Source organism: Peromyscus maniculatus, chromosome X, assembly GCF_049852395.1.
Source record: "Peromyscus maniculatus bairdii isolate BWxNUB_F1_BW_parent chromosome X, HU_Pman_BW_mat_3.1, whole genome shotgun sequence".
Taxonomy (NCBI): domain Eukaryota; kingdom Metazoa; phylum Chordata; class Mammalia; order Rodentia; family Cricetidae; genus Peromyscus; species Peromyscus maniculatus.
In genome coordinates, this window is record NC_134875.1 from 23,102,237 (window position 1) to 23,124,663 (window position 22,427).

Here is a 22,427-nt window from a genome sequence, read left to right on the forward strand (position 1 = left end):
GTTATTTTCAAACAGGAAAGAAGGAAAGAAAATTAATACCCTGAGGGATTGATCTAAAATTTAGGATAATTAATATCTGATAGCTACTTGTCTTTCTGTGAAGTTTGTGTGGCTCCCTCATTTGTTAACATCAATTGTTCGGTTAAAGTTTGGCATCAGTCTTCTCATACAGTGATTTAAAAAGAAAAGTTTCAGTTTTATTTATTTTTTTGAGTGGTAGCATTGTATAATTCAGTTGGATGTTTACCTGTAAAATGTGGGGCATTTAAGAAGGTAAATAAGGAAATAACTATTTTTTTGTTTATATGATGTGTGTGTCCACTTGTGTATGTGGACATGTGACTGTGTGCATTTGTGTGTAGGTGCCCTGCATGCCACAGCATGTACAGAAGTCAGGACAACTTTCAGGGGTCACTTACCACTGTGGGACATGGGAATTGAGCTTAGGTTGCTAAGTTGCAGGGCAGTTGTTTTTACCATCTGGTAAAAGCCATCTCGATGTTTCAGAGAAGAAATGTGAGTATTTGGTAGTTTAGGGCAGTAAAATGCACTTGAAGTCTTGGTTTTCTGTTTGAGAACATGATCTCATGAAATCTAAACTAGCCTCAACCTCACTATGTAGTTGAGGCTGGTCTCGAATTCCTGATTTTCTTGCTTCTACATCTTAGGTGCTGGAATTTTAGGTGTGTACCACCTCTCCCAGACTTTTCTGTGTGGTGTTGAAGTAAAATATTTTTATAATTAGTTAATATTTATAGTACAGTTGTGTATTAATTTAGAAATTCTGATGAGTGGGGGTCCTCATTCCAAGATTTTTCATAAGAAAGAATGACTTACAAATTTTCTATTTACAAATAAAATCTGGTCAGAGCACACATGCCCCTTTGCTGGTATGGTAATTGGACAGGAATGCTTCCAGTGATGCCACAAATGCAGGCATTTTATATTATTTTGTATTTATTATTTTTAGTTGGGCTCTCTGTAGCTAGATAGAGTTTTCCTGCCTGGCCCACGGTCAGGGCAATTCTTTCTCACCCGCCAGTCCCACAGCCGCTCAGACCCAACCAAGTAAACACACAGACTTACATTACTTATAAACTGTATGGCTGTGGCAGGCTTCTTGCTAACTGTTCTTAACTCTTAAATTAACCCATTTCTGTTAATCTGTAAGTTGTCATGTGGCTTGTGGCTTACTGGTATCTTAACATCTTCTCATGGCAGCGGCTGGCAGGGTCTCTCTGCTTCAGCCTTCCACTTCCCAGAATTCTCCTCTCTCCTTGTCCCATCTATACTTCCTGCTTGGCTACTGGCCAATCAGTGTTTTATTAACCAATCAGAGCAACACATTTAACATACAGAGCATCCCACAGCACTTCCCCCTTTTTTTTTTCAAAAAGGAAGGTTTTAACTTAAACATAGTAAAATTACATATAACAAAACAATTATCAAGCAAGAATTACAGTTACAATATTAAAGAAGATATCTATCTTATATTTGTGAGTCTAAGGTTTTATATCTAACTTATCTTTTATCATAACTGAGGAAATTATAACTTTAGTCTTTAACTACATCAAAGACCCCAGAAGGATATACTAACCTGAGAAATGGGAAAAGGACGCAAGCAACTTTTAGGAGTCTTGTGAGAGTAGACAGAGACAGCTGGCAGCCTGGACAATCATCCAAAATTTCTTTGTAAATTTAGAGCATCTGTTTTTTGTTTTTGTTTTGTTTTGTTTTGTTTTTGGTTTTTTGAGACAGGGTTTCTCTGTATAGCTTTGTGCCTTTCCTGGAGCTCACTTGGTAGCCCAGGCTGGCCTCGAACTCACAGAGATCTGCCTGCCTCTGCCTCCCGAGTGCTGGGATTAAAGGCGTGTGCTACCAACGCCCAGCTAGAGCATCTGTTTTTAGCCCACAGGCCTAGAGTCTCTCAGTCACTTCTCTCTGTGTTCTGTAGAATGTCTGGCAGTTTCCTCTGCAAAGCAGGAACCTGAAGGACCATTTTGTCAAGCAAAGTTTAGTGGTCATCTTCTTTTGGGTCCTGCATGTCCAGTTGATCAAGCAGTCCAGGAAAGAACAGTTTCTTGCCCAAATGGCTATTTTTGTTAAGGTGAAGATAAATTCTGTATAGAGTGTCTTTGATGCCCATCCTCCTCTCTGAAGTAAATTGGTTGGGTGCCATTTATAGCTAGAGTTTTCCTGCCTGGCCCATTGTCAGGGCAAATCTTTCTCACCTGCCAGTCCCACAGCCTCTCAGACCCAACCAAGTAAACACACAGAGACTTATATTACTTATAAATTGTATGGCCATGACAGGCTTCTTGCTAACTGTTCTTATATTTTAAATTAACCCATTTCTATAAATCTATAAGTTGTCACGTGGCTTGTGGCTTACTGGTATCTTAACATCTTCTCATGGCAGCGACTGACAGGGTCTCTCTGCTTCAGCCTTCCACTTCCCAGAATTCTTCTCTGTCCTTGTCCCGCCTATACTTTATGCCTGGCTACTGGCCAATCAGTGTTTTATTTATTAACCAATCAGAGCAACACACTTAACATACAAAACATCCCACAACAACTCTCCTTATGTGCCTCATAATGGCCCCAAACACTTGGGCTGAAAGAATTCTCCTGCAGAGTCTTAATGGCATGGTTACATGCTGTAGGTGCATGCTGCTGCCCCTGACCCAGTACAGTTATTTGAGATTTGCAACACGACCAATTTACGCTCATGTCTCTGTTGCTGCTTGACACCTGCTAGATATTCAAGGCAAGATAAAGAAAAATATCATTCTAAATTCTTTTAAGCATTTAAAATTATTTTTTTAAAGTTAGCATATGGAGTTGTGGGTTTAACTTAATTTAATATAATTTAACATTTTCAGATTATGCTTTGTTCAGAGTCATTGCTTTCTGTCATCCCCCCCCCTTTTTTTTAAGAAATAATTTTGTGCTGAGATTATTAGCATGTAGTGCCACATTTTGTAGCCCTGGCTGGTCTGGAACTTGCAATGTAGACAGGATCATTAGGAACTTACAGGGATTCACCAGCTTCTGCCTCCAGAGTGCTGAAATTAAAAGTGTATGTTGTCATGCCCAGCTACATGTTTTATTCTTGATTTGGAGTTGAATTCTGTGTTTTTTTGTAGCTAACTAACTGGATACTTTAAAAATGTGTGTGTGTGTGTGTGTGTGTGTGTGTGTGTGTGTGTGTGTGTGTGTAAGTCTGTGCCATGATGTGTAGAGGTCAGAGGGGACAATTTGTGGGAGTAACTCCTCTTCCTACCATGTAGGGGCCCCTCCAGATTAAACTCAGGTTGACAGGTTTGGTGACAAGTGGTCCTTCCTGCTGAGCCATTTTGCCAGCCTTTACTGCTGTCTTTGTTTTTCAAATAGTCTCTACCCAGATTAAATCAGAACGATGAATTGTTGGTAGGTTTAAAAATTCTCTTTGCTTTTGATACTGTGAAGTATATGAAATGGGACATTAGCCTTACAAATCCTAACTTTCCAAGCAGAGCACTAAACCTGAGTGGGATCTGTGGTACTTGTGTTCAGGTATCAGGCTTAAAGGTATTTTTACTTCATCCCTTTGACCCCTCGAATCCTGTAGGGGATATTTTCCAGATTACATCCTCAAAAACAGTATTAGAAGGTGTGAAGTTTGTTCCTTCCTTATTTCCCTGAAAATCTAATTTCAGTATTCACATGGTAATAGTATTACTTAATGTTTAGAATAATTTATGGAACTACCCTAAATCATATTAGCTTCTTTGTGATGTCTCCTTTTGTAATTTACTGTGTAGCTGATTTCTCCCATTAATACACTATGAAATGATCTTATATAATCTGGTGAACAGCTCTTTCCCATTTCAGAGGTTGCTATTCATAACCCTGTATGAGCTTTTCACTAGGTTCCTGATAAAATAAACTTGACATTTCCCTGCTAGAAATTAATGGACATTGCTTACTAGGTACTATTTAATCATTTCTTTTTGATGAATTCAGTGTGAACTGTGGTTCATTTTGAAGGGAGTGTCAAAAATGTGAGTAGTAATTTTGATTTTGTAGTCACACATAGAATGTGCTGCTTACCTTATATTCTCTTTCCTCTCCGTGATTGCCTCCTGCCTTCCCATCCATTTTCAGAAGTTCCTCTGGGAAAGAGCACCTGTGTCCCAGCCAGGTAGTACTTGACTATCTGCTCACAAGCCAGTGTTCTTACAGGTGTGTACATAACCTTCTTTAGAACATGATAGGAAACTACTTTCATGGCCTACTTAGAGCTCTCTAAAGTGAAGATGGAATGGGAACCAGTTTTTGAGATGACTTAGTGAAATTCAGAGCATGTGTGTGTTGTGAGATGCCATTCCCTACCCCTTTATCCATTCCCTGTGCCATCACTAAAATGGATGTTAAAATTCTTTTTTCGAGTGTCTAGAGATCCAAAATGCCAACAGTGTCAGAGTCACTGCTAGAGTGTTGCTGACTCGTTCTATAATATGACTCATTCTCTACAACTTATTCCTTTCCCCCTCCCTAAGATTTATTTTTGTTTATGTATACATGCACATGTGTGGAGGTGCCAAGGGATGTCGAAAGTAGGTAGATCCCCTGGAGCTAGAGTTGCAGGTGGTTGTGAGCCATCTGATGCGGGTGCTGGGAACTGAATTCTGGTCCTCTGTAAGAACAATATGTGCTCCACAACACTAATCCTACAACCTATTCCTTTAATTAGACAGAGGCATCCTTTTACAGTTACTACTTGCCTTCTTGTGTGCTGTGACTGACACTATGACACATTAACATCATACTGTTTTCATCCCACAGGAACAGATTTTGCGCAAAATTTTGATCTATTTTTTTTTTTTAATTAGGAAAGCTAGGTGACGTGGAAGAATTGCCTGGAGTGGACTGCAAGAGTCAGGAGAGTGGAAGTGCTGCTCAGGTACCTTTTCTTGGATATGACGATGTGATTTTGAAGAGACTATGAAAGCCACTTTGATTTGTGAGATGGGAGGGGTAGGGATATAGGACCTATGCAACAGATGGGTGATGGCAAACATGGGAGCTTATTGCTCTATCCCACTCATAGCATATTTGGGTATAGAGGTCCAGGAAGCATATACAAGCAATTTAAGTAACAAATAGGTCAGTTCTGCAGACCTTGATCCTTCCATCTCTTTTGCAGATGGTACTGATACAGTAAGGCTTTCTGGAAGTCTAAACGTCATTTAACTTATTTTCACTGTGGGGTTTTTGAATAGTCTGGCAACTCAGCTGGCTTCTAACATACGTTTCTACATTTTAAGCTCTTGTTAAAATTGTCAATGAATTTAAGCATTGCATCTGTGAGAAGGATCTGTGGTCTGCATGCTAAGGCACCCGCCTCCCCTCTACACAGCCCAACCCCGTGTCTCCCATCTCATGTCACAGAAAAACAGGATGAATGGATTTGTTTGAATATGACAAAAACATCAATGTCAAGTAGATTTCACTGAATGCTCACTATATAATAAATGTTCTTTTTTTTTCCATTTAGGCTAGAGTCTCTGTTTCATACAGTGGCAAATCCTGGGGCTTGATTGGTAAGCACTTCTTATTTGTTGTTTTTTACTCAACTTACTTTTGAGTTTTTTTTGTTTTTGTTTTTTTTTTCTTGTTTATTTTTTTAAAGATGTGTTAGAGGTCCTGTATTTGAACTTGATTTTATCTTTTCTGTCAATTTTCTGGCTAAGTATACAATAACTTCATCAAAATCCTTTTTAAAAATTTATTTGTTCGACTTGGATGCATGTTCTGCCCCCTCTCTCTCTTTGTGTGTATGTGTGTGTGCACGTGAGCGCATGTATTTTCTGCATATATGCCTGGTGCCCAAGGAGAACAGAAGACATCATCTTTTTTCCTTCATGAGGTGGTATCACGTCGGTGCTAACTTACTCACTCGTCCATGACTAATAGCTGTGATAATTTCTCTTTTTTAAATGGGAGTTTCTGTAGTCACTGTACTCTTACCTTGCATCTCTTCATTGGGAGATTCTGGAGAAAAACTTCAGAGTAGCTTAGTGGGTAATTTTTGTTGAATATTAGCACTCAAAAATAGTTGTAAGGTTGAATAATACGAAATGGTTCACCTCTATCTAGTTGGGTGGATAGCGTCAGAATTTGGACAGCATAGGAACAGTGAAACTTAGGCTATATATACCAAAGCAGTCCAGACCTTTCCCTTTGCCCTCAACCGTGATCTACTTTGTAAGTGGTTCCCAATTACTTGGAATTTTAATGTGCTAATCCATGGTGTGCTTTTTCTCCCTGAAACTTTTATTTAGATGAAATGTGCTTGTTTATAGAGTACCAGAGAGTTTAGATTGCATGGGTAATTTTAGGTCAAGCCTATGGATAATGGCTCTTTTATGGAAGAGAAAGGACTTTTTCATCGTACTTCATGAAAAAGCACTATTTATACAGAAGTTAATAGGCTCAGTTTTTTCCTTTAAAAATAACTTCCAAATTATAATTGCAGTATGTGCTTACAAGGAAAATATAGAGACTATAAAAAGTAATATTTAAAAAAAAACAATTGGTTTTCCACAGGAAAGGAAAAATCAGATATGTAGGGTTTTTCCAGTTTCCCAGATGTAAGTACTCTTACACTGCATAATTTCAGACAATTATGAAGAGATAGCTGAATACAGATTTAGGAAAAGATCCACTATTGGTTCATCTCAGTAAGTTCTGAGCAGCATTGAACACATTTTAAATTATTCACAATCTAGATAGCTGGTCATGACCACTCTGAACATTTTGATGTTACTCCAACTAATTTTTTTTATAAAATATCCATATTACTTCTAAGAAGACGATATACTTTTTTAAATCTAAATTTATACTTTCTCATTCAAGTGTCTCACTTTTCTTATTTCTAAACTCTAATCTTTTATAGATATATAGTGAAAGGTATGGTAACTCAATGAACTTAAAATACTCTATTTTTTTTGGTTAAAGCAAATGATCCAGAAAACATTATATTGTGTGGAATTTTAAAAGTTGTGTGGCTCATGCAGATGAGTTGTATGCATGATTTTGGTAACAGTGGGTATAGAAGCAAGCAGTAAAAAGACAGTAATTTTCACAGGAACTTTGCATTTCATTTATGAAGCTCGATGCAGAGTCGGTGAAGGTCTTTCCATGGGTATGTAAACATGTGAAAAGTTTATTTTATTGTCTAATTCATAATATATTCTTAGTGTCTGAATTTGACTCTGGAATTTACTGCCTCTTATGAGAGGAACAGGTCTACTTCAGGCCCTGAAAGGGGCCAAAGCAACACTATTTGTTTCTTTGGAACATATAATTTAAAAAGTTGTGCCCAAGGCCTAGAAGTAGCTGATGAGGTTGGCATGTCATGGCTAAGTTTGCCAGGTTCCTGAGGTTGCATAAGTGAAATAGAAGACTCCAAATAGCTGCAAGTGCCTTCAGAAAGCCTTACGATTCTTAATTCCTAATGGTAGACTAGGGAGCTTTCATTTGAGCTTTTCTCTCATAGTTAGCTTGGAGGTCCTGCTAATGTAGTCATTAATATCTGGGCAAACACTTCACTAGATAATGAAGGGCAAGAAATACCTGCTGAGACCATCATGAAAAAAAAAAGTGGTGAGGATTTATAAGGCACAAAGGGGCGGCATATGTGGCCTGCTACTCAGAATGATTTTTTTTCTTATCCAACTTTGGTCTCTTTCCAACAGATCTCACTTCAGTGTTTCCACCTGTGTTGAGTGTCTTTCTCAAGATTCTTACAGAGGTAAGATTATGTGAGAGCCACAGAGAAAAATCATTATAACATACATATATATTTTATTGATAAAATGATTACAGGTGAAGATTTGAAAGTTTATAAGGATGTTTATTAAAATCACATCTAAAAGTCTAGACTGTGAGATGTACTTGTTTAATATAAATGTATATAGAGCAAAGGTGCATTTTTACTTAAAACGATGCAGGCCATCAAGCCATCAGGAAATCTCATCTCAGTGAGGTCAAGTTCTCTCGGTTCTGACCAAATTTCCTTAGATACCTAGTTAATATAAATGTATTGTTCATTTGACTAAATCAATCTAATTCCTCAAAAATTTTCATCTTAAGGTTTTTTCCAAGCCTGGAATTTTAGTTTTAGTCATCCCTAACACACTGATGCCTATGCATTCTATATTCTCATTGGAGTGTGCTATTTGCTCATTGTTATGTAAGTCTTATAATAATGAAATGAGAAAATTATAAGGTGTAAAGATAGGTAAGGATTAGGCCAAGCCATATTGTAGTAAAAAGTAAGGCAGCAAGGCTTAATGATATCTTGTAACTCCAAAGAGGGAAAGAAAGTTAAGGAGACAGGCAAGGGGAATCGAGTCCAATTTCGAGTGGCAAGAGCCTGTTTTTTTAGAGGAAGGGAGAGTCCCTTGAGGAAAAGGTGGCAGTAAAGAATTCCCAAGAGCAGAGCAAAGAAGGAAATAGGAGAGACTTAGGGAAGATTTTTTTTTCGTCCCAAGTTCAGGTATTAGGGGCCATAAATAGGAGTTCCACAAGGAGGATTCCAATAGCATATCTGTAAGAAATAGGAGTTATAAATCATGATATAAGGGGGTAGGAATGGAGGCACAGGGATGGCGACATGGTAAATGGTAACTGCCATAGGACAGAGTCTCATTCCAAGGACATCCCCAGGGGACCAAAACTTGTCAGAGAGATGCCTAGGATCACACAGGCAGGCATGCCTCCTCCACTTGAAAGGGCACCCAAAGGGAGGCTGGTTGCATCTGGTATGCCTGGCATACCTGAGCAACTTAGGAGAGACAGACTTGGTAGCTCTGAGAGAATACTTAAGTAGGCAAGGAAAAGACAAGTGGGTAGAGCAATGGAAATAGTGGTTGAAGAGATGAACTCTAAATTTGGAGTCAAATACTGTGGGTAGCACAAGTTGGCAGTTTGGTTCTGTTGGGAGAGACTGGGCTTTGGAAGACCCAAGTGTTCCTCCTTGGTTTTGGTACCAGATTTAAGCAAGGGAATGGTGAAACCACCAAACTAGACCTACTCAGTGTAGGTAGAAAGAAAAGTTTCTTCAAAACTGTTGGGCTGTCTCTGGGGTACAGAGAGTAGCTGGCAGCATGAAAAGCCTTGGTAGTTTTCTGTGCACAGGTAGTGGCAGGAGGACAGTTAGCCAGAATAGCCTGGGATTCAGCATGGGAACTTGGATCTGCTTCACACTGGCTTAATCACAAACTAGATGTCCTTTGCCTTGAGGGAGTTGACCATTGCGGGTAGATAAGGGAAGTAATGACTCTTCCTGAGAAACACAAACCTGATTCAGGAGATTTCTGAGGAATGCCGAGTTTGTTTTTGTTTCTCTGATAACAATCCTTCTGTTGACCTGGTCAGAGTCCAGCCTGAGCTGAGCCCAGGCTGTCATTTGGGACATTGTCAGCAGCACTTCTGTTTTGGGGACCCACTTTGGAACTAATGACCAGAATCTAGTGCTGAAGGCAGACTTGTCATTTTCTTAGCACTAGTGTGACTTGTCTGTGACACGTTTGCCTTTCTATTGCTGTGATAAGGCACTGACCAAAAAAAAAAAAAATGAGCAAAGGGTTTATTGCACCTTGAAGGTTCTAGTCCATCTTTGAGGGAATTCAGGGCAGGAAATTGAGGCAGGAACTGAAGTAGAAAACACGTAAGAATGCTGCTTACTGGCTTGTTCTCCAAGTCTTGTTCAGTATGCTTTCTAATACAACTCATGACCACTGACTACAGTGGTCTGGACCCTCCCACATCAATCATCAATTCAAGAAACTGAGGTTTCTCCTTCCCAGATGACCCTAGTGTGCGTTAGGTTGCTAAAAAGCTATCCTACATCAGTGTATAGATGTTATAGATATTAGTCATACATAACCATGCAAACTGACAGTATAATGATGTTCTTTGTTTGCTTTTGTCCTGAAATTATCAGAAAATTATATTTTTTTTGGCTTTTAGACTCTTAGGATGTAAAAGAATAAAAAAATGATTCTATACTCTGGTTATAAATTTCTGCATTTGCTTAAAATGTTTTGTGTTAAAGGTTTGGGATTAATTTTGCATTAAATTTTGCCACTCCTTCCAAGTGGAGCTGATAATAGAAATATTTGATCAGAGATGCTAGGGCACATAGTTCAAGGTTCACTGTATTTTGTAAGGTTTTGCTGTACCACATAATAGGTGCTTTCCTGAGTATGTAAATGAGCCAGCAACTTCATTCAAGCTTTTCCGGTTTTTCTTACAGATCTTTTAAAAAGTACATTGTACCTATGCATATTTATGTTTGATCCTTCCACAGTTTTTTAGCATACCCTTCTGGTACACTCTGAAAGTGAGGGTGGGGGGAAGTACACATAAGGACAAAGGTGTATTCCTGTAAAGAGCTGTTGGTTAAACAGCGGTGCTTGTAGCTGGTCGCCACCATGACGACAGAGGAGAGTGCTGGATGTATCGGTGATGGAAGAGTCAAAAGCCATAGTTACCTTTCTAGAGATTTATTGGGGAAGAGAGAGAGAGAGAGAGAGAGAGAGAGAGAGAGAGAGAGAGAGAGAGAGAGAGAGAGAGAGAGAGACAGAGACAGAGAGAGACAGAGAGAGAGAAAGAGAGAGAGAGAGGAGACAGAGACAGAGACAGACCGACCTCGTGGAGGGGGGAGAATACAGGAGAGAGTGTGGAAAGAGAGCTTTTTAGGCTGGGATGCTGTCGCAGGCTAGTGACATAATTAAGAAGCACTTACAGAAGCACTATCACTAATGTTTAGAAATGAACATTTATGTTCTCTTTCATATGAAATGGCTTATATGACAAGTTAAGGCAACATTCAAGGGTTTCTCTCCTAATCCCTATTAGTCCTTACTCGGATATCCTTAAGACTAAGAGGGGGCCCAATATGAATGAAGAAATGGAGATTTTGTGAACAAGGTGGCAGAACGTTAGTTCCATTCTGTCACACACTCCCAATGTGAAACATGAAGGAAGGGAACGAATCATAGTGACTTTATTTATCCATAGTCATAAGGCTAAAGATGGGCACTAGGTCAAGAATCTGTCCATACCTTATAACCAGGAGAGTATTTGGCAAGAAATGTTATGAATTAGGTAGCTAATGCTATTATTTCTTAGAGTAGCCAGTATATGCTGCTTGGGAAGTTCATCTGTTGGAAAGACTTAGGCATCTGTCTAGAATTTAAAGATTTGTAAGATTTTAAGTGTCTATTTTCAGAGATGATTTAGAGTTAGGCTTGAAGCATTAGAAATAGAAAGGAGATTCAAGTGAGTATGCATAGTTCAATCCAGTTTGTGAGTTTAGCTGTCTAGGAGCTTCTGGGTGCATTTAATAATTGTGTTCTATAAGCATATAGTTAGAAGGTATAGAATAGTAAACATTACCCTTGAGGGCTGGATCTGGACCTAATGTTTTTATATCACCACTCTGAAGTATTAATATTAGGCATAGATACAAAGCGAGGGTCCCAAATATGTTCCAAGACAGGAAAAGAAATGGAACCATTAGATGTCTTTGGGGGGAGTACATTTTTTCTAAGGATCCTATGAAGCAGCTTTGAATAGGCATCATTTCTTTATTAACTCACAAATAAGCATTTGTCCTATTATATTTATAGGGATAAGAGACTTTAGTAACTCATTTAGCTTCTGTATTAAAATCAATAAGGAAAGTGAATTGGAAAGTCAGTGTTTATTTTGTGAATGGGCTATCAGATTTCTATTTAAAAATAGTTTCCCATCTCAGATTTTTCACTAAAAGCTGTAATTAGTTTAAATATTATTATACACTGTTTGCTATGCTGCTTGCAATAAAATAATCACCCTTGCTAATTACAACTTCTTTGACAGTCTTTCCCTTTGAATTAATTCCTAGTTTTGAAAGGATTCTGTAAAAATCAACAACATAATGTTTAAAGTTATTTTTCCAAAGACTGTATTCAAAATCATTTGTAAAGCAGTGTGTGAATAGTTATGAACCAAGTAGGCTGTCTGTTCTAATTGTCCAATTCAGGCCAGTTTGTACTCATGGGCTGTTCAACATGCTGTGAGAGAGCATCTTTTCAAGAGGATGGGAGGTTAGCCAGATGGGCTAGTAAGATTCCTTCAACTTTGGCACATACGATTTGGCGAAAAGGCTAAAGTGGTGGTACATAGGATAGAAACTTTCTACAAATGACATTTAAAGGCTCCCCTTCTCATACATACACTTAGATCTGATAAAATTGAGAGTTACTTGTTTCTTTGAAAATATAAAATCCTGTTTAAAAGAAGAGAGACAGAGGAAGGATGGTTTCACAGTTAAGAGCATATACTCGTCTAGCAGAGGACCCAAGTTTGGTTCCTAGCACCCATGTCAAGTGGCTCACAGCATCTGTAACTCCAGTTCCAGTGATATCTGATGTCTCTGTCACTCTGCAGGCACTTGAACTCACATGTGCTTGCATGTGCGCACACACATAAAAACTAAAATATTTTCCTTAAGTTAATTCTTTTTATTGAGATTGTCCCTTCCTTCTCCTTCTCTAAACCTTCCGATGAGTCCTTCCCCACTCTCCTTCAAAGTCATGGCCTCCTTAAAATTAATCTTTAAGATCTGATCAGATACAAAATTTTCACCAAAGGACAGAACTTGGAAGTCAAGTGCATTTATTATAGCCATTATGCATTTGCTACACATATGAAACATTAGTGTTAGTCTTAACTTCAGTGGTGTTTTTTTTTTTTTTGCTTTTCCTTCCCTCCCTCCCTCTTCCATCCCTTCTCCTCCATCATAACTTTTCCTTTTGTATCATAGATTGACCTCTAACTTGTTTTATAGCTTGTGGTCAAAGAGAACCTTGAACTTCTGATTTTCCTGCCTTTGCTTCCTGAGTGCTAGGATCATAGGTATTTGCCATAATGCCCAGTTTATGCAATGTTGGGATTGGAATCTAGGACCTCAGGCATGCTACAGATATGTACTCTGTCAACTGAGATACATGCCCAGCCCTCCTCTCACTTTAAAGAAATGTTTTTTCACTTACCACTTATATAGCTTCTGTTACACCCAGCCCAACCTTCATGTTAGTAGTGAAGGACATTTACCCTTCAGGTCACTTGTATCCTGACATTCCCCTTTACTATACTTCTACCTTCTTTTGGTTTACTTCCCCCCTTTGCTAGGGCAGCCCCCTTTTCCCATTTGCCAAATCAGATTACCTATACACTGCTATTCCCTTCTCTATTGCTTCTTAAACCCCCATCCTAAAGATGCCCCCATTTTACTTTCCTGATTTCTGTAGTTCCTACATCAGAAAATTGGGAGCTAAGAGCCTCCAATAAGAGCCAACATACAACATTTATCTTTCTGGGTCTGGGTTGCCTCATTCAATATGATCTTTTTAAATTCCATACATTTACTTATAAATTTTGTAATTTCCTTTTTATTTATAGTTGGATAGTATTCCATAGTGCATTTCTGCCACATTTTCATTACCCATTAATAAGTTGAAAAATATTTAGGTTGTTTCCATTTCCTATCTATTTTGACTGTAACAGTGAAGAATGTGGCTGAGCTGGGCAGTGGTGGTGCATGCCTTTAATCCCAGCACTTGGGAGGCAGAGGCAGGTGGATCTCTGTGAGTTCAAGGCCAGCCTAGGCTACAAAGTGTGTTCCAGGAAAGGCACAAAGCTGTACAGATAAACCCTGTCTCGAACCCCCACTCCCCCCCCACAAAAAAAAAAAAACGTGGCCGAGCAAATATCTGCGGAGTTCGATGTCCAGTCCTTTGGGCACATGGCCAGGGAATATCTGGATCATATGGGAGATGGTTTTCGCTTTTTGAGGATTTTCCATGCGGATTTTTGAGTGTCAGGATCTGTTTGCAATCCCACCAACAGTGAATGAGGGTTCCCCTTTCCTTACGTCCTCACGAGCATTTGTTGCTAGTTGCTTTGTTCATCTTTTGCCATCCTGATTGGGAAGAGATTCTTTTTTTTTGTTTTTTGTTTTGTTTTTGTTTTTGTTTTTCGAGACAGGGTTTCTCTATGTAGCTTTGCGCCTGGGAAGAGATTCTTTTTTTTTTTTTTTGGTTTTTCGAGACAGGGTTTCTCTGCGTAGCTTTGCGCCTTTCCTGGAGCTCACTTGGTAGCCCAGGCTGGCCTCGAACTCACAGAGATCTGCCTGCCTCTGCCTCCCGAGTGCTGCGATTAAAGGCGTGCGCCACCACCACCCGGCTGGAAGAGATTCTTTTAACCCCTCTTCCACCATGTTCCCTGAGCCTTGGAAGGGTGTTATAGATAATTAATTTATGACTGATAATTCAAGTATAATTTATTCTCAGCAATTTGACCAGTTAAGAGCCTGTGGAGTAAACAAACATGCCTTGCAAATCAAAGTTAGAAGGCAGATTTGAAAGGATTTTTTGCTAAGCAGACAGGTAGCTTTGAGGCCATTGATTTACCTTCCTAGGTCTAGTTATAACATAAAATGAGAGTTCTTGCATTTTTTTTTTTTGAGATAGAATCCCACTGTATTGCCTAGACTGATCTCCAATTCTTGGGCCCAAGTAATAACACCTATCACAGCCTCCCATGTACTGTAACTGCAAGCATACACCACCAACTTACCCAGTTACAGTTTTGAGTGTCCTAGTGGGACAATCCCTGGAGAGAGACTCTTCTATTACTCAAGTTGTGTTAATAAGCATTGAAGATACTGCACAAGGCCAGACAGGTGATAAGGTAGAACAGTGATGTGAAACATGAGAAAGTATTATTACAAAGGGAACAAAAGGTTCTAGAAGGCATGTAAAGTCAGGCAGATAATCTGTTCATTGCAGAGAGGGCACTGCCACACCAGATTGCCATGTTTCATTTGGTACTAGAAAATGGTCGGGCTAGTCCTTTGGGGCTACTGCACAAGTTTTTAAGTTAATGTTTAAACATTTAAAAGTTCAGGTCATTTCAGTCAAGTATATTAGGTTAAGTTACTGTTGCTGGACTGCAGGAGATGGTAGAGATGATACTACATATAGGGAAGCTATGAGAATGGAACCGCACACAAGTTCTATCACATCATATTTAAAGTGTTTGTTATTATAAGACTCTATGGAAAACATTTCAGAAGCTTGTAGAAAAAAATTTCCCTAGGCATTTATTCAGCATTCAAATATTCATTTGCTCCTGTTGAGGTATATGGTTTAAATTTTAATCCACAATGATTTAATTTTATAGTGAAGATTAACCAAGGCCTCAAGCTTATACCAGAATATCCAAATGAGTATATTAATTCTGGGAGCTTTTCTTCTAACAAGGAGAATTTTATCAGCATGAAATAAAGATATTTAAAAGTTATTAGACTGAAAATAGCTTTATAGTCACCCTGGAGCTTACATATGTCAGTTGATAATAATTAAATAACACCCAAACACAATTTTCAGTGAAGGAAAATGAGCTAGTTTTAGAAAGTCTGAAAGATAAATCAGATCATCAACATTCTAACGTTCATATGAGAAATTTATATAATTCACATTGAGCATGTCAGATCAACTGGAAAATTAGAGTAATTAAATGTTCAAGGGAAAGAAATTTTATTAGACAAGCTATAAAACTTGACATGGCAAGAGCACTTGCATAGACCACATCCTAAACATACCCAGGAAAATACAGAAGCACTAGGCTGGGGAGGGGCTGATGACTAGTAGGTTTCCTGGAGACCCTAGTAGTAAAAAGATGGAATCCTGTTTAGACATATTAATGGATCTAGGTGGACCTAGAACTTCCTAGCATGGTAGAGAAAAAAGATTTGAAGTATACAGTGGATTAGTGATGAAGATCAACAGTCACTTCTCATGGATCTGTCTCCTTGACCATCCTCTGTCCTGTTTTTAGTTCTTGTCATTACTTCCCTGGACATGTATATTGTCTTAGTAACTATTATGGAGCTTTAACTTGGGTATCTGTTATTTTCTGTGATAATAGTGCAATGATGTCATTTCTTCTGCCAAAATTTGTCATTTAATTATTCTACCTGCCTTAGCAACGTAAGCCACTATGTTCGAGCCTCTGTCTGGTCGTAGGTGAAGACTCCGTGGATGACGGGGGCCTTGATTTGGCACTTCTGTCTTCCCCTGCTCTTTCAGTTCTGCCTCCTGTGGAATATACTTTTGACTTCATTTTTAAAGGTTACTAAGTACAGTTTTAATTTTTTTAGTAATTTCCTTTTTGGAGTAAATTGTTAGATACATATTTAAGACTAGGTTTCTCAATTGTTGACTGAATATATTTTTATTTCAGCCTTATATTCAATTGATATTTGATATAGAACTCTATATTTAAAACTGTATATCCCTTTTTTTTCATTTTCTTCTGTCATTTAGGATTTTTTTAGTAGTTAAATGTTGGATCTTCTGGATCTATCCTCTGTAATATCTGAGTTTGTTTCCATATGTCTCTTTGACGTTTTTGCCTAATATTCAGGAAATATATTCTTATGTTTGTGGGGCTCATTTTACTAAGCACTTTTTTGTGGCCACAATGGATTCCTTACTTAGACTACATTTCATATTTTTGAGGTTCTTGTTTTTCTGAGACAGGGTTTCTCTGTGTAGCCCTGGCTGTCCTGGATCTCACTCTGTAGACCCTGCTGGCCCCGAACTCACCAAACTCACCGAGTTCCGCCTGGCTCTGCCTCCTGCATGCTGGGATTAAAAGTGTGTGCCACCACTCCCCGGCTGAGGTTCCATACTTGATTCCTGTTAAGTCTGTCACATCTCATTTTGACATAACCGATGGTGGTAGTGGGCAGCCAAAGAACCCATTAATTCTCATCTTCAGATTTTTTCTAATAAATAAGAACTAGTCTTCTGGGTCTTCCTTAGTTTTCCTAATATACACTATTTCTTTCCCTTGAAACATTACTATGTGGAATAAGACAGCAGCTCCAGATTTCTATGTTTATCAAAACATCCTGAAATTTGCTTTTGATAATGCTAGACCTGTGATTCTAATATTTCCTTTGGAATTGTGATAAATGAAAATAGCACAGAGTTGCATATTACATAAACCACTTAAAATATATCAAATAACAGGTAGAAGAGGGAAAGCTATTGTATAGGAATTTTCCTGTCAAAACTTTAAAATATATTCGACATTCTGTTTACACACTGTTTCTAGTTAGCAGGTAGTTAATTGATAAAAAGCCTCAAAGTACTGCCTCGGTAATCCAGATGCACTGTGCTTTTTAATATATATCAAGTCATTTAAGTTCTGCTCTTTAAATGAAAGGCATTCCTTCGGTCATAGGTCTCGCCAATTCTTGACAACTTTGCTTCAGTGATGCTATGTTTTATGCTGAATGAAATCCTTTCAGATTCAGGCCCGGCTAGTTTCCCACTTACTGTAAGATTCTTGTACACTTTGCTGTACTTGCTTCACTTGCCTATTAATAGATCAAATCCTCCTACCCGAACAGAGTTCAGATAGTTTATTTGGTACAGGCAGTTAGGTAAATGAAAAGGAAGGGAGGGTAGTGGTGGTTTTCCTAACACAGTATCTTGAGATATCCCAAAAGATTATAAGATATGGTGAGTTTTCTGATTTTGAGCTTTGTCTTTGAATTTAAGGCTAGAAGTCAATGCTTTTTTGAGGGACCATTTCCTGTTTCTCTTTCTTGTTCATTGTTCACTACAATAACTCCTAATGATCAGAGTTTCAGATGCAGTTTCTTGCTTTACAACCTATGAAAGCATACACAGATTATAATTTTGAAATTGACAGAAAAGGGCATGTCTTTCACTCTTAGAAGGGGAGCGATTAGGGGAAGTAAGACAGCACGCTTCTGTCTCATAGCTTTTAATATTCTTTTTCTGTACTTCTGGCATTTTAACTCTAGTATCTGTATCTACACACACACGATATAGAAAGGTTCTTTTCTAGTCATGACTGTTCAGGGTTCTAAATGCCCCTTGAAGTGGGGTGTTTGGACATTCTAATAGAACTGGGAATTTTTCCTTTATAATTTTGTTGCATAGAGCTTTCTGTGCCTTTGGTTTCTATCTCAGCTCACTCTTCTACCCACTGAGTTTTAGGTTTGGTGTCTTGACCATGTCCTAGAGTTTTTGAAAGTTGTGGTCGTGGTTGTCTTTTTTCTTTATATAGATTGTATTAGTTTCTCAGCCTTGCCTTCAATCTCTCATGCTCTCTCTTTGGCTTGTTCTAGTCTATTGTTGACTTTCCCAGTTTGAAATATTTATTTATTGACTTCTTCATTTCTACACATTATCTTAGCGAAAAGGCCTAAAAGCCTCTTCATTTCTAAATATTTCCATTTTTTCAGAATTTTTATCTCTTTGGTGAATTTATTTTTTAAATACTAAAGTAACTTTCTTACTACGCATACCTTCATACCTTCTTTTTAAGAATGTCGATCATTTATTGGAGTTTGAATTTTTCATTTTGTATTTCAGCTAGTACATTATCTTTAAATATGATATTGAAGATTTAGGGAACTTTAAAGGAATCATACTGCTTCTTTTATTTTATTTTATTTTTGTGTTTCTGTTGTCAGGGATCTCTTCTAGATTAATGCTGGCTTTTTCTTTGAGTAGTATTCTCCTGAGGTCTCTACTCTGACCTACCATTCAGGAGGCAAAGCAGATTTCAGTAACAACTCAAAAGTATATGGTATTAAAATATTGTAGAAAACATTTGGAAATAACTATAATAAGAATAGAGAAGATAGTCACATGTTACCTTGAAATTTACAGATCAGTAGAGTTCAAAATGTTAATTAATAGAGCTGGGATATAACTTCATTGGTAGAGTGCTTGCCTAGCATGTGTGAAAAAAAAAAACAGGGTTTGATTTTTAGTGTTTTCTAGCACTGCATAAAACCAGGCATGGTGGTGTATGATTATAACCTCATCACATGGCTAATGGTTAAAGGATCAGAAGTTCAAGGCCATCCTTGGCTGTGACTTAGTAAGCTCAAGGCCAGTGTGGGCTATATGAGACACTATCTCAAAAAATATAAAATAAATTGCAGAAAGATGAAAACATTAGTAAGTAATAAAAAAGGCAAGTCAGTTAAAGAAAAAAAGAGAGGCAAGATATAAAAGAGTGAAAGCATATGGAATGAAGATATAACAAATAATGGCAAGTTAAAACAGACGGAAAGCCAAGTGCAGAGGAAAACAAACTAAAGGAGAGAAACAGTCTGGTCAGTATTTCCTTCCTGAGTAGTAAGTTTTACAGTGTAGTTTTGCAGTGTAATGAGTTATTTTCTTCAGGAGATTCAAACAGGTTAGGCCAGCAAGAGCTCTTTGCACATGGAGGCCTGTCCTGCCGTTCCTATTAGGTTGTGCTAGTATATTTCACTTTTAAAAATTATGTATTTTTTGGGGGGGGGAAGGCTTGTATGCCATGGTGTCCATGTGGTGGTCAGGTGACAACTTGAGGGAGACAGGGTCTCAGGGATGGAACTTAGGTCATCAAGTATGGTGGCAAAGGCTCTATTACTGGCCCTTAAGCTAACTTTTAAGATATTTTTACTGTAACCTGTAGCTAGAGTTTTCCTGCCTTGCCCACAGTCAGGACAAATCTCTGTCACCCGCAAGTCCCACAGCCGCTCAGACCCAACCAAGCAAACACAGAGACTTATATTGCTTACAAACTGTATGGCCGTGGCAGGCCTCCTGTTAACTGTTCCTATATCTTAAAGTAACACATTTCTACAAATCTATACCTTGCCACGCGGCTCGTGGCTTACCAGCATCTTCACATGCTGCTTGTCCTGGCAGTGGCTGGCAGCGTCTCCTTCTGCCTTCCTGTTCTTTTATTTCTCCTCTCTGTTAGTCCTGCCTATACTTCCTGCCTAGCCACGACCAATCAGGTTTTATTTATTGACCAATCAGAGCAACTTGACATACAGACCATCCCCCAATACAGCCAAGTGCAGACCATCTCAGACACCTGCACTCAGGCCCATGGTCCTAATCATCCTCTATGCAAACCTGCTGGGTAACGCCACAAGGAACCCAAGAAGGGCTCCCACAGGACATACATTAACATCCCACAGCAGTAACCATAAGTAAAGTCATAATCTACAAGTATTTGTAAGTATTCCAAGTAACAATAGGAGGTTTTTACTCTTAGGGGAAGTTCATTTCAGATCATTAGCATGAAAAAGATAACATTTCAGTTAAATATTCATACAGTGGTATATAACAGTTTATTCTTTTTCTCTTTTTCTTGTCTGATTGCAAGACAAGTCTATTTCCTTATCTGTTGTCAGGTTTCTGTGCTCTTACCTTAATCTGACGAACAGGCTGCATTTCAGCAGGGCAGAACAATAGTATTTTTAAAATTATTAGATCTCCTTTGTATCCAACTGTCTCCTACTACAGTAGAAAGGCATTTTTGAAGCTCTCAGTGAAATTCTATGTAAAACACAAAACTCCATTCTCATGCCCTGAATTCACATTTCACTGCAATATTAAGTTTCATTTTGCATACTTCTGGTATTAGAAATTCAGCCTTGCCGGGCGGTGGTGGCGCACGCCTTTAATCCCAGCACTCGGGAGGCAGAGCCAGGCGGATCTCTGTGAGTTCGAGGCCAGCCTGGGCTACCAAGTGAGTTCCAGGAAAGGCGCAAAGCTACACAAGAGAAACCCTGTCTCGAAAAACCAAAAAAAAAAAAAAAAAAAAAAAAAAAAAAAAAAAAAAAGAAATTCAGCCTCGTGGACTTAGGAAATTCTGAGGTGAAGGGCCAGAATTGGTGATAGCCTTTGTCTTCTGTGCTTTTCCACTCTGTTGAACAGAATGCACTGCAGCAGACAAAGGGGATCGGGAATTATGAAGATGTCAGTCCTCCCACAAGCCGTTTCTGACAGCTGACATCATTCTTTGCTTTTTAATAATCTTATTGTTTTCGTTGATTTTTTTAAAAAATATATTTAATTTATTTTTTTTTCAAGACAGGGTTTCTCTGGTAACAACCCTGGCTGTCCTGGAACTCACTCTGTAGACCAGGCTGTCTTTGAACTCAGAGAGATCCACCTGCCTCTGCCTCCCAAGTGCTGGGATTAAAGGCATGCGCCACCACGGCTTGGAATTATTATTATTTTTTTAGTTATACAAAAATAACAGATTTCAAGTTGACATTGTCATACATCTATTGTACTTTACTCATATCTGTAGCTGGAGGGCTTCTCTCCAGGTTCCCCAAGCCCCGCAGTTCCACAATCCACTTATAAAATAATCACTCAGACACATATATTACTTATAAACTGTATGGCCGTGGCAGGCTTCTTGCTAACTGCTCTTTTATCTTAAATTAACCCATTTCTATAAATCTATACCTTGCCATGTGGCTGGTGGCTTACCAGTGTCTTCACATGCTGCTTGTCCTGGCGGTGGCTGCAGTGGCTCCCTCCTCAGCCTTCCGCTTCCCAGAATTCTCCTCTTTCCTTGTCCCACCTACTTCCTTCCTGGCAACCTACTTCCTGCCTGGTCACTGGCCATCAGTGTTTTATTTATATAGAGCAATATCCACAGCACATATCCACCCTCCATTATCTCTACCCATCAGTCCTTTCCTTCCCAAATAGTGTCCCTCTTCTTTCATGTCATATATATTCTGCATATGAAAGAAAATATATTTATTTTTCTTTTCCTCCAGTATCCTTTTATTCCCCTTCAATTTTAACTTACTTCCTCTTTCCTTATTAGTTCCCTTTTTAATTTCATGTCATATCTATATCTATATATATTCAAATTTATTATAACTTATGCATGCAAGAGAAAACATGCCATATTTGTCTGAATCTGGTTTATTTGCTTAGCATGATGATCACCAGTTTCATCCATCATTCCCATGGTTACAATAAGCCATCACATCTAGGATATTTAGATTATTATTTTTATTATCATTTCTCAATTATCTTTGTCTTTATAGATAGACTCCAGTTATATCCCATTTTGATTATTACGACCTAGGGATTATTTTCATGTGGACAGAACCAAGTTTTTCTGGAACAAAATAATCTTGACACAGCCCCAAAGCACATCACTTCTACCATGGATTAAAGTTTCAAATCAGAAATGTATGCATTAATGCTGTAGCCCCCAGTATGAGTACTAAGAGATGATTTTAAGAGTTAATTATGGTTAAAATGAAGTCATAAAGTCGGGTTTAGAATCCAGTAGGACTGGTGGCCTTATGAAAGAAGGGAAACATCCCCCTTCTTTTCTTCCTCCACCCTCTCCATCTCCTCATCTCCTTTTCTCTTCTCCCCTCCCCTTCTTTCCGACAACACATACTCACATACCAGGAAGGGCTATGTGAAGACAAAGGGACAAGGTGGCCATGACTACAAGTA

General features: G+C 38.5%; 1 protein-coding gene across 1 annotated transcript in view; it reads left to right on the plus strand.

The window, feature by feature from the left end:
• The window catches only part of Usp26 (ubiquitin specific peptidase 26), a 99,755-nt gene that overhangs the window by 37,316 nt on the left and 40,012 nt on the right, over positions 1-22,427 (plus strand). Inside the window, exons 4-7 of the mRNA XM_042269256.2 lie at positions 4,147-4,224; positions 4,875-4,945; positions 5,540-5,585; positions 7,743-7,798. The gene's annotated coding sequence lies outside the window, so the exon portion shown is untranslated. The remainder of the gene's footprint in view (positions 1-4,146; positions 4,225-4,874; positions 4,946-5,539; positions 5,586-7,742; positions 7,799-22,427) is intronic.